The sequence below is a fragment of the Mirounga angustirostris genome, unplaced genomic scaffold, assembly GCF_029215605.1.
Source record: "Mirounga angustirostris isolate CCGP_5_RB_7025 unplaced genomic scaffold, mMirAng1.0.hap1 SCAF_11, whole genome shotgun sequence".
NCBI lineage: Eukaryota > Metazoa > Chordata > Mammalia > Carnivora > Phocidae > Mirounga > Mirounga angustirostris.
Window position 1 is genome coordinate 63,568,160 of NW_026991719.1, and position 12,974 is coordinate 63,581,133.

Genomic DNA, 12,974 nt, shown 5'->3' on the forward strand with positions numbered 1-12,974 from the left:
AACTCCTTTAGTTTTGTTTGTAGGGGAAACTATTTCTCCTTCTATTCTGAATGATAGCTTTGGTGCATAGAATATTCTTGCCTGCCTATTCCCTTTCAGCACTTTGAATATATCATGCCTCTGCCTTCTGGCTTGGAAAGTTTCTGCTGAAAAGTTCCCTGCTAGTCTTATGGGGCTTCCCCTGTATGTTACTACCTTCCTTTGTCTTGTTATTTAAAAATTTTTTTCTTTATCGTTGTATTTTGCAAATTTTATTACAATATATATTTGTGTGCAACTGCCTTTGTTGATTTTGTTGGGGGTTCTTGCGACTCCTGAATCTGGGTACCTCTGTCCTTACCCAGATTAAGGAAGTTTTCAGCTAGTATATCTTCAAATAAATTTTCTGCCCCCTTTTCTCTATCATTTTCTTCTGGGACTCCTATGATATAAATGTTATTACACTTGATGTAGTCGCTGATTTCCCTAAGTTTATTTTCATTTTGCATAATTCTTTTGTTCAGCTTGATTACTTCCATTACTGCCTTCTTCTTGGTCTTTAATTCATTCCTCTGCTTCTTTCAGCCTGCTGTTCATTCTATCAAGCATGTTTCTTATTTTGTTTATTGAGCCCTTTATCTCTACTATATGATTCTTTATCTTTGTGGTAAGGGTTTTACGGATGTCTTCCCCTCCTTTCTGTAGTCCAGTGAGTATCTTTACAATCATTGCTTTCAATTCTCTATCAGGCATGTACTTATATCTGTTTTGGTATATCTCTGTGGCCTTGTCCTATTCTTTCATTTGGGACAAATTCCTCTGTTTTCTCATTTTGTCTAAGTCTCTGTGCCTGTTTCCCTGTTTTTGGAAAGTGTGCTATATCTCCTGCTCTTGAGGGTAACAGCCTTATGAAGAAGTACTTCTGTAGTGCCCTTTTGGGTAATGTCCCCTGTTCCCCAGGGCCTGGTGCTTCCAGGGGTGTGTCCAATGTGTATTGCATGTACTGTGCTGTTTTATCCTGGTCTCTTTATCCTTCAGGTCAATCTTCTGCAAATGTTGTCTTTGCCTGTTCTGGGCAGTGCTTCATTCCTCACCTGAATGTGGTGCATTTTAACTAAGTGTGCTCTGATCTACCTGTGAAATGAAACCTGTCACCAATGCCACTGGAACTGAGCCTATGCCAAACTCCCAAGCCAGGATATGGGATGTGTGCAGGGTTTTGAGCCATTCTTCTTAGGACTGAGACAAGTGAGACAGGAAAGTGTAGTTCTGCTGGATCATGAAGAGGGGGTGTATGTGGAGCTTGGTGTAAGCAAGTTAGGTAGTGAGTGTTGGTGCCAGATAGGTTCCCACAGGTGGCCCTGTACTTATGATGAGGGGCAGGTAGGGAAATAACATTGGTCAGTTCCTTTGTTCTTGATGTCCCTCCAGGAATGCTGCCTCTCTGGGAGATACTCTGAAATAAGCAAGTAAACTCCCCACTATGCATCTCATATGCTCTTCAGGTTGTTTCCACACTGTGTGTCCTCAGGTTGTTTGCTTGCCTTCTCTCCAGGAGCAGCCCCAATGCCCTCCAGGCTCAACCCAGCCAAGCCCACTGACCTTTAAAACTGCAGGCTTTAAGGCCTGCTGGGTTGCCAGAAGTTACATAATTTTCCCCCTCTCACTTTCCAAGCCAATTCCTATGGAGATTCATTTTCCCAATTCACTCCACTCTGTGTTTTTCTCTCTCTTGCCCTTCTTCATAACCATGGCTCCCTTCCTACCACAGTAGCCACAATCTGTTTCCCTCCAATATCACATCTCTGTACTCCCTACCTTTTTCAATGTGGTCTCTTCTCTACTCTTAGTTATGGAGTTTGTTCTGCTAGTCTTCAGGTCATTTTTTGGGTCTATTTAGAATGATTTGATGGTTACCTATTTGTACTGGGGGAATGAAGCAAGCCTAGGGACCTCCTACTCTGCTGCCATCTTCCAATCCTGCTAGGTATTTTAAAAGTTTAATCTTATTTTATCCTAATAACAGGTTTTAAGATAAGAAACCAGAGATTAGAGAGGGCAAGTGACTCGGTCATTATCACATAAAAAATAGTTGGTAAGCTAGGGTATGAAATTAAGCTTGCAGACTTCAGAGCCTGTGAGTTAGTCACACAAATTATTCTGCTAAATGGGCTTCTAATTGTCCCTGAAGTGAGCAATGAGAACCCCATATGGGTCTGTCTCTGGTGCATTGTGGTTTTCAAATAAGGAATGAATACAAATACCTGTTGTATATAGGAGGAAAAATGATGGGTATAAATCCTGCTCTACCTGTCTTTGAGAGAAAAATTGAGTTGAAATGGCATATTTCTGACAAATTAGTGCTTGGAAAGTACTAATTATAATATTTCTTTTACATTCTATAAACAGCTGTCATGTAAAGTGCACACAACTCCCTCTGTATTTGCCAGAACAATTTATTTCTTCACTAGTAATGAAGGAGACTTTATGTTCATAGAGTTGAATTACATTATGAATTCAACCGTGCCAAGGAGCACAAGTATTTCTTTTATTGAGATAAAATTGGTATATAACATTATATGTTTCAGGTGTACAATGTTATAAATTGACATCTGTATTCATTACAAAGTAGTCACGTCCAAAATTCTAGTTACCATCCAACACCATACATTTGACCCCCTTCATCCATTTTTGCCTACCTTCAAATCCCTTCCCTTCTGATAAACACCAATCTCTGTTTTGTGTCTATGAGTTTGTTTTTATTTTTTTCCCCATTTATTTGTTTTTTGATGTTATTGTTTTGTTTAGTTTGGTTGTGATGTTTTTTAAACTCCCATTTATGTGTGAAATCATACTGTTTTTGTCTTTCTCCTTCTGCTTATTTCACCTAACATAATACCCTGAAGGTCCATCCATGTTATTGCAAATGGCAAGATTTGTTTCTTATGACTGAGTAGTATTATATTGTGTATATATATACAAAGCTTTTTTTTATCCATTTATCTGATGGACATTTAAGTTGTTTCCTCAAGTTGTAAATAATGCTGCTATAAACATTGCGGTGCATACATATATTTAAATTAGTGTTTTCATATTTTTTGGATAAATACTGAGTGGTGGAATAGCTGGATCATATGGTATTTCTATTCTTAACTTTCTGAAAAATCTCCATACTGTGTTCCATAGTGGCTGCACCAGTTTGTAACCCACCAACAGTGTGTGAGGGTTCTTTTGTGTCCAAATCCTCTCCAGGAGTTGTTATTTCTTGCCTTTTTGATGATAGCCAATCTACCTGGTATGAGGTAATATCACATTGTAATCACATTTAATTTGCATTTTCATAATGATTAGTGATGTTGAACATACTTTCATGTGCCTGTTGGCCATCTGTATGACTTCTTTGGAAAATGTCTATTCAGGTCTTATGCCCATTTTTACTCAGGTTGGTTTTGTTTGTTTGTTTGTTTTTAAGTTTTATGAGTTTTTACGTATTTTGAGTATTGGAAACTTGCTGGATATGTGATTTGCAAATATCCTCTAGTAGGTTGCCTTTGTGTTTTGATGTTGGTTTCCTTTGTTGTGCAAATGAGTTTTAGTTTGTTGTAATATTATTTGTTTATTTTTGCTTTTGTTTCCCTTGCCTTTGGAGTCAGATCCACAAAAACATCACTAAGACCAATGTCAAGGAGGTTACTGCCTATGTTTTCTTCTAGGAGTTGTATTATTTCAGGTCTTTATTTATTTATTTATTTATTTATTTATTTATTTATTTATTTATTTTTACTTATTTGTCAGAGAGAGAGACAGAACACAAGCAAGGGGAGAGGCAGGCAGAGGGAGAAGCAGGCTCCCCGCCAAGCAAGGAGCCCAATATGGGACTCAATCCCAGGAACCTGGGATCATGACCCGAGCCGAAGGCAGCAGCCCAACCGACTGAGCCACCCAGGCGTCCTGTATTATTTCAGGTCTTATGTTCAAGTCTTTAATCCATTTTGATTTAATTTTTGTATAGAGTGTAAAAGAGTGATCTAGTTTCATTATTTTGTATGTAGCTGACCACTTTTCCAACACTATTTATTGAACAGACTGTTTTCTTCTCCATTGTACATTCTTGGTCCCTTCATCATAGATTAATTTTAAATACCTGTTGTATATAGGAGGAAAAATGATGGGTATAAATCCTGCCTATATATATATATTTCTAGGCATTCAATCTGGTTCCATTGATATGTGTGTCTTCTTTTATGCCAGTACTATACTGCTTCAATTACTATAGCTTTTTAATATACTTTGAAGTCAGGGAGAATGATATGTTCAGCTTTGTTTTTTCTCAAGACCACTTTGGCTATTGAGAATTTTTTGTGATTCCATACAAATTTTAGAATTATTGTTCTAATTCTTTGACAAATGCCATTGACATTTTTTTAAAAGATTTTATTTATTTATTTGACAGAGAGAGAGACAGGGAGAGAAGGAACACAAGCAGGGGGAGTGGGAAAGGGAGAAGCAGGCTTCTGACCCGAGCCTAAGGCAGACACTTAATGATTGAGCCACCCAGGCGCCCTGCCACTGACATTTTAATAAGGATTGTATTGAATCTCTAGATTGCTTTGGGCATCATGGATATTTTAACAATATTGATTTTTTAATCTGCAAGCATGGACTATCTTTCCATGTATTTGTGTCTTCAATTTCCTTCAATTGTCTTATAGTTTACAGTGTATGGATCTTTCATTTCGTTGATTAAATGTATTCCCAGTATTTTATTCTTTTTGATGCAATTGCAAATGGGATTGTTTTCTTAATTTCTCTTTCTGATAGCTTGTTATTAATGCATAGAAATGTCACTCATTTCTTTAGATTGATTTTGTATAATGAAACTTTACTGAATTAATTTATTCTAACAGCCCTAGCACATATTTATTTTGTTTTTTTGTAGATCCTTTAGGGTTTTCTATATAAGTATTATGTCATTTTCAAATAGTGAAAGTTTTACTTATTCTTTTTCTGAAATTGATGCTTTTCTTTTCTTTTTTCTTATCTAATTGCTGTGGCTAGGTCTTCCAGTATTATGTTGAATAAAAGTGGCAAGAGTGTACACATCCTTGTTTTTTCCTGACCTTAGTGGAAAAGCTTTCAGATTCTCACCACTGAGCATGATGTTAGCTGTGGGTTTGTCATATAAAGCCTTTATTATGTTGAAGTACATCTATTCTATACCACTTTGTTGAGAGTTTTTATCATAAAAAGATGTTGAATTTTGTTAGATGCTTTTTCTGTGTCTATTGAGATGATTATATGGTTTTCATCCTTCATGTTGTTAGTATAGTGTATCATGTTGATTGATTTGTAGATGTTAAACCATTCTTGCATCCCTTGAATAAATCCCACTTAATCATGGTATATGATCCTTTTGAGGTATTGTTGAATCCATTTGACTAATACTTTGTTGAGTATTTTTGCATCAATGTTCATTAAGGATATTGGCCAATAATTTTCTTTTTGTGTGTGTGTGTAGTCCTTGTCTGCTTTTGGTATCGGGATAATGCTGGGCTCAGAAAATGAGTTTGAAGCAATCCTTCCTCTTCAAATTTTGGGAAGACTTTGAGAAAGATAGCTATTAAATCATCTTTGAATGTTTGGTAGAATTCACCAGTGAAGTTGTTTCTTTCTTTCTTTTTTTTTTTTTATTTGCGAGAGAGAGAATGAGAGAGAGCACGAGACGGAGGAGGGTCAGAGGGAGAAGCAGACTCCCTGCTGAGCAGGGAGCCCGATGTGGGACTCGATCCTGGGACTCCAGGATCATGACCTGGGCCGAAGGCAGTCGCTTAACCAACTGAGCCACCCAGGCGCCCAGTGAAGCTGTTTCTGCACTTTTATTTGGAGGTTTTGATTCAATCTTCTTACTAATAATTGGTCTATTCAGATTTTCTATTTTCTCATGATTCAGTCTTGGAAGATTATGGTTCTCAGAATTTGTCCATTTATTCTAGGTTTTCCAATTTGTTGTCATATATTTGTTCATTGTGGTCTCATAATCTTTTGTATTTCTGTGGTATCAGTTTTAACTTCTGTTTCATTTGATTTTATTTGAATCTTTGCTCTTATTTCCATGATTATTCCACTTAAAGTTTTGTAAATTTTATCTTTTTAAGGAACAAATTATTGATTTCAATGATCATTTCTATTATTTTTGTCTATATTTCATTTATTTCTACTCTGATCTTATTATTTCCTTCGTTTACTTCATTTGTTCTTCTTTTTGTAGTTCCTTGAAGTATAAAGTTAGATTATTTATTTGAAAATAATTGTTTGTTACCTGAAGCAGGGTTGCATTGCTATGAACTTACCACTTAGTACTAATTTTGCTGTGTTCTGTAGATTTTGGTATGTTGTATTTCTGTTTTCATTCATCTCTTTGTGGTACTTTTCAATTTCTTCTTTCCTTTCTTCAGTGACCCTTTGATTGTTCAGTTGCATGTTGTTTAATCTATACATTTTTGTGTTTTTTTTTTCCAGTTTATTTGTAATTGATTTTTTTGTCATACCATTGTGGTCAAAGAATGTGCTTGATATGATTTAATTCTTCTCAAATTTATCGAGACTTCTATCCTGAAGAATATCCCATGTGCACTTGAGAAGAATGTGTATTCTGCTGATTTGGGATAGATGTTCTATATACATCTTTTAAGTCCATCTGGACTGTGTCATTCAAGGTTGATGTTTCTTTATTGATTTTCTGTCTGGTTGATCTATTCATTAGTGTAAATGTAGTGAAAGTCCCCTACTATTATTGTATTTCTGTTAATTTTCTCCCTTTAGGTCCATTAATGTTTGCTTTATATATTTTGGTGCTCCTATGTTGGATGCATATATATTTATAAATGATATATATTTTTGCTGGATTGTCTCTTTTACTATTATGTAATACCCTTCTTTGTCTTTTATTACAGTCTTTGTTTTAAAGTCTATTTTGTCTGATATTAGTACAGCTACACCAGCTTTCCTTTTGTTTCTATTTGCATGAAATATCTTTTTTCATTCCTTCACTTTCAGTCTGTGTGTCCTTGCTTCTTAAGTGATTCTCTCATAGACAGCATATAGGGGACTCTTCCTTTTTCTTTTAAACCATTCAGACACTCTATAGCTTTTTATTAAAGAGTTTAGTGAATTTATATTTAAAGTAATTATTGACAAGTATGTACTTAATGCTATTTTGTTTATTGTTGTATGGTTGTGTTCCTAGTTCCTCTCTGTTCATTTCTTCTTCTTCACTCTTCCTCTGTATTTTGATGGGGTTTTTTTAGTGTTATGTTTAGATTCCTTTCTCATGTTCTTTGTGTATTTACTATGAGTTTTTGCTTTGTGGTTATCATGAGGTTCACATATAGCCATATATATGTGTGTGTGTATATATATATATATCTTTTAAGATGATAGCAACTTAAATTTGAACATATTCCAAACCTTACATTTTTACACCACCCCTTTTATTTTATGCATCCCTTGACTAATTACTGCAGTTTTAGTTAATTTTACTACTTTTGTTTTTTACTTACTTCATAAGTGATTGATATACTCTTTTTCCTGTATAATTATCTTTTCCAGAGAGATTTTTACTTATATATATATTTTTGTTATTATTTAGGGCTATTTCTTTTCAGGTCAAATAAGTCCTTTTAACATTTCTTGTAAGGCTGGTTTAATGGTGATGATTTCCTTCAACATTTGCTTACCTGAGAAACTCTTGATCTCTCAATTTTGAATGTTAACCTTGCTGGGTAGAGAATTCTTGTTTGGAAGTCTTTTCATTTCAGCACTTTGAATATGTCTTTTTATTCTCTTCTGGCCTGCAGAATTTCTGCTGAGAAGTCTGTTCATTTTGTTATGGGGTTTCCTCTGTACATAAGAAGCTGTTTTTCCCTTGCTGCTTTTAATATTCTGTCTTTATCTTTAGCTTTTGCCATTCTAATTATAATGTGTCTTTGTGTAGATTAGTTTGGTCATTTTATTTGGAATTCTCGAGGCTTACTGAACCCGGATGTCTTTTCCTTCCCCGGGTTAGGAAAGTTTTCAACCATAATTTATTTAAATAAATTTTCTGGCCCTTTTCTCTCTTCTTCTGAGACCCATATAGTGTGAATGTTATTCCACTTGATGTTGACTCAGAGATCTCTTAAGGAACATTTACCTTTTTTTTTTTTCTTATTGCTGCTCTGCCTGGGTGATTTCCATTGCTTTTTCTTCCAGCTCACTGATCCGTTCTTTTGCTTCATCTAGTCAGATGTTGAACCCCTATAGTATACTTTAAAGTTTGATTATTGTATTTTTCAGTTCTCTAAGTTCCATTTGGAGCTTTCTTATATTTTGCATCTCTTTGCTGTAGATCTCACTGTGTTCATACATTCTTCTCCCAAGTTTTGTAAGCATCTTTATAACCATTACTTTGAAATCTCTATTAAGTAGATATCCTATCTCCATTCCATTAATGACTTTTTCTGAAGTTTTATCTTGTTCTTTCCTTTGGAACATATGCCTCGGTCTTCTTTTTCTTGACTTTCTGTGTTTATTTCTATGTGTTTGGTGAAGCAGCAGTTTCTCCCCTCCCTGTTTGGATGGAATGGTCAGTATATGGTTGGGGAGGTGTGCAGTGCTGTGGTGGTGATAGCCAGCCAAGTTCTGTTTCTCCATTTGTTTCAGTCCCATGGACCCAGAAATGCAAACAACCTTAGCCAGAAGTACCAGGCATTCATGGGGGGAGGAGAGTGTTCCTTGTGTTGAGAGCATGTGCCTTCTGAGAAAGAAGAGGACAGTGTCACAGTGGAAGAGCACTGGGTCAGGGCAAGCCTACCCCTAGGGCTGGTGGGGCAGCATTGTTGGTGGAGGAGCACTGAATTGGGGCAAGCCTGCCCACCAGATCTTGTGGGGTGAGGACCATGGTGAATAAGTCCAGACCAAGGCAACCCTCTGTACCAGGCCTAGAAGGGTGGGGGGCTGCAGGATAATTCTGGGGGCAAAGGAGCAATGCTAGCAAAGAAGATTAAGAATGCCAGAGATTGCACCCATAAGCATGAGGCTAGCAAGGAATAAGGAAAGTAAAAAACAATGGTGTCTACCAATACTTCTGTTCCTGGAGAGATCTTCAACAGATCACTGCCCCCTGGTGAGACTAATCAACAAAAAGACACTGCCCAGACATTTCTCAAGCTACTGCCTGTGTTTTAGGCCTCTTAGCAAGTGAGAATGTGTGCAAGCTCTTAAAGAGTGGAGTCTCTATTTCCTACAATCCTCTGGGTTTCCCAGACATCAGCCCCACTTGTTTTCAAAATGAGTTATTTTGGGGGCTTGCCATTCTAGGGCAAGTCCCATAGGCTAGAGTGTCCAATGTGGGGATTAAACTCCCTGCTTCTCAGAGAGGAACTGGGCATGTGTGTTATCCCTCATACTTGTGGGTTTCTGTACTGAGAGTGGGGTCCTTGCAACACTGCTTCTCTGCCCTTCCTACCCATCTCAATGTGGCTGTTCCCCCCATTGTAATGGAAGAACTTTTTTAGTCTTCAAGTCTTTTTTGAAGAGAATTATTCTATATGTGAACTCTAGATCTTCCTACACTATACTCTTTTTTTTTTAAATTTAAATTTTAAATTTTTAATTTTTAAATTTTTTAAATTTAAATTTAAATTTAAATTCAATTAGCCAACATACAATACATCATTAGTTTCTGATGTAGTGCTCAATGATTCATCAGTTGCATATAACACCCAGTGTTCATCAAAACATGTGCCCTCCTTAAAGCAAATCACCAAGTTACCCCATTCCCCACTGACCTCCATTTTGCAACTCTCAGTTTGTTTCCCAGAGTCAAGAGACTCTCATGGTTTCTCTCCCTCTCTGTTTCTTCCAATTCAGTTTTCCCTCCCTTTCCCTATGATCCTCTGAACTATTTCTTGTATTCCACATGAGTGAAACCATATGACAAATATCTTTCTCTGATTGAATTTTTCACTTAATATAATACCCTCCAGTTCCATCCACATGGATGTAAATAGTATGTATCCATCCTTTCTGATGCTGAGTAATATTCCAATGTATATATAAACATCTTTTTTATCCATTCATCTGTTGAAGGACATCTTGGCTCCTTCCAAAGTTTGGCTATTGTGGGCATTGTTGTTATGAACATTGGGGTACAGGTGCCCCTTCTTTTCACTATATCTGTATTTTTGGGGTAAATACTTAGTAGTGCAATCCTGGATCATAGGGTAGCTCTATTTTTAACTTCTTGAGGAACCTCCATACTGTTTTCCAGAGTGGCTGCACCAGCTTGCATTCCCACCAACAGTGTAAGAGCGTTCCCCTTTCTCCACATCCTCACCAACATTTGTTGTTACCTGTCTTGTTAATTTTAGCCATTCTAACTGGTGTAAGGTGGTATCTCATTGTGGTTTTGATTAGTATTTCCCTGATGACAAGTGATATGGAGCATTTTTTAAATGTATCTGTTGGCTATTTGTATGTCTTCTTTGGAGAAATGTCTGTTCATGTCTTCTGCCTATTCCTTGACTGGATTATTTGTTTTTTGGGTGTTGAGCTTGATAAGTTCTTTATAGATCTTGGATACCAGCCCTTTATCTGATATGTCATTTGCAAATATCTTCTCCCATTCCATAGGTTGCCTTTTAGTTTAGTTGACTGTATTCTTTGCAGTGCAGAAGCTTTTTATCTTAATGAAGTCCCAAAAGTTCATTTTTGCTTTTGTTTCCCTTGCCTTTAGAGACATATCTTGTAAGAAGCTGCTGCAGCCAAGGTCGAAGATGTTACTGCCTGTATTCTCCTCTGGGATTTTGACGGATTCCTGTCTGACATTGAGGTCTTTCATCCATTTTTAGTTTATCTTTATGTATGGTGTAATAGGATTGTCCAGTTCCATTCTTCTGCATTGGGCTGTCCAATTTCCCAGCACCATTTATTGAAGAGACTGTCTCTTTTCCACTGGATATCCTTTCCTGCTTTGTCAAAGATTAGTTGACTATAGAGTTGAGGGTCCATTTCTGGGCTCTCTTTTCTGTTCCATTGATCTATGTGTCTGTTTTTGTGCTAATACCATGCCGTCTTGATGATCTCAGCTTGGTAATACAGCTTGAAGTCAGGCATTGTGATGCCCTCAACTTTGGTTATCTTTTTCAACATTCCCCTGGCTATTCGGGGTCTTTTCTGGTTCCACACAAATTTGAGGATTGTTTGTTCCAGTTCTGTGAAAAATGTTGATAGTAATTTGTTAAGGATTACAATGAATGTGTAGATTGCTCTGGGCAGCATAAACATTTTAACAATGTTTATTTTTCTAATCCATGAGCATGAAATGTTTTTCCATCTATTTGTGCCTTCCTCAATTTCTTTCCTAAGTCTTCTGTAGTTTTCAAAATACAGATCCTTTACCTCTTTGGTTAGGTTTATTCTTAGGTATCTAATGGTTTTTGGTGTAATTGTAAATGCGATCAATTCCTTAATTTCTCTTTCTCCAGTCACATTGTTAGTGTATATAAATGCAACTGATTTCTGAGCATTGATTCTGTATCCTGCCACATTGCTGAATTGCTGTATGAGTTCTAGCAATTTTGGGGTGGTGTCTTTTGGGTTTCCCACGTAAAGTATTATGTCATGACTTCTTTGCCAATTTGGATGCCTTTTCTTTCTTTCTTTCTTTCTTTCTTTCTTTCTTTCTTTCTTTCTTTCTTTCTTTCTTTCTTTCTTTCTTTCTTTCTTTCTTCTTTTTTTTTTTCTGATTGCTAAGGCTAGGACCACTAGTACTATGTTGAACAATAGTGATGAGAGTGGGCATCCTTGTCGTGTTCCTGACCTTAAGGGAAAAGCTCTCAGTTTTTCCCCACTGAGAATGATATTTGCTGTGGGCTTTTTAAAATGGCTTTCAGGATATTGAGGTATGTTCTCTCTGTCACTACACCTTGGAGAGTTTTAACCAAGAAAAGATGCTATATTTTGTCAAATGCTTTTTCTGCTGCAATTGAGAGGATCAGATGTTTCTTGTCTTTTCTTTTATTAATGTGATCTATCACATTGATTGATTTGCAAATGTTGAACCACCCTTGCATCCTAGGAATAAAACCCACTTGATCATGGTGAATAATTCATTTAATGCACTGTTGGAACCTATTGGCTAGTATTTTGGTGAGAATTTTTGCATCCATGTTCATCAAGGATATTGGTCTGTAATTGTCCTTTTTGATGGGTCTTTGATCTTGGGATCAAGGTAATGCTGGCCTCATACAATAAGTTTGGAAGTTTTACTTCCAAACTATTTTTTGAAACCCCTTCAGTAGAATAGGTATTATTTCTTCTTTAAATGTTTGGTAGAATTCCCCTGGGAAGCCATCTGGCCCTGGACTCTTGTTTTTTTGGGAGGTTTTTGATTACTCGTTCAATATCCTTGCTGATTATGTGTCTTCTCAGATTTTCTCCTTCTTCCTCTTTCAGTTTTGGTAGTTTTTAAGTTTCCAGGAATGCATCCATTTCTTCCAGATTGCCTAATTTGTTGGCATATAGTTTCTCATAATATGTTCTTAAAATTCTCTGTATTTCTTTGTTGTTGGTTGTGATCTCTCCTCTTTCATTCATGATTTTATTAATTTGGGTCCTTTCTCTTTTCTTTTGGATAAGTCTGGCCAGAGGTTTATTGATCTTATTAATTCTTTCAAAGAACCAGCTTCTAGTTTCATTAATCTGTTCTACTGTTCTTTTGGTTTCTATTTCATTGAGTTCTGCTCTAATCTTTATTATTTCCTCTTCTCCTGCTTGGTTTAGGCTTTATTTGTGTTTCTTTCTCTAGGTCCTTTATGTGTAAGGTTAGTTTGTGCCTTTGAGATTTTTCTAATTTTTTGAGAGAGCCTTGTATTGTAAAGTACTTCCCTCTTAGGACTGCCTTTGCTGTATCCCAAAGGTTTTCAACAGATGTGTTCTCATTCTCATTAGTTTCC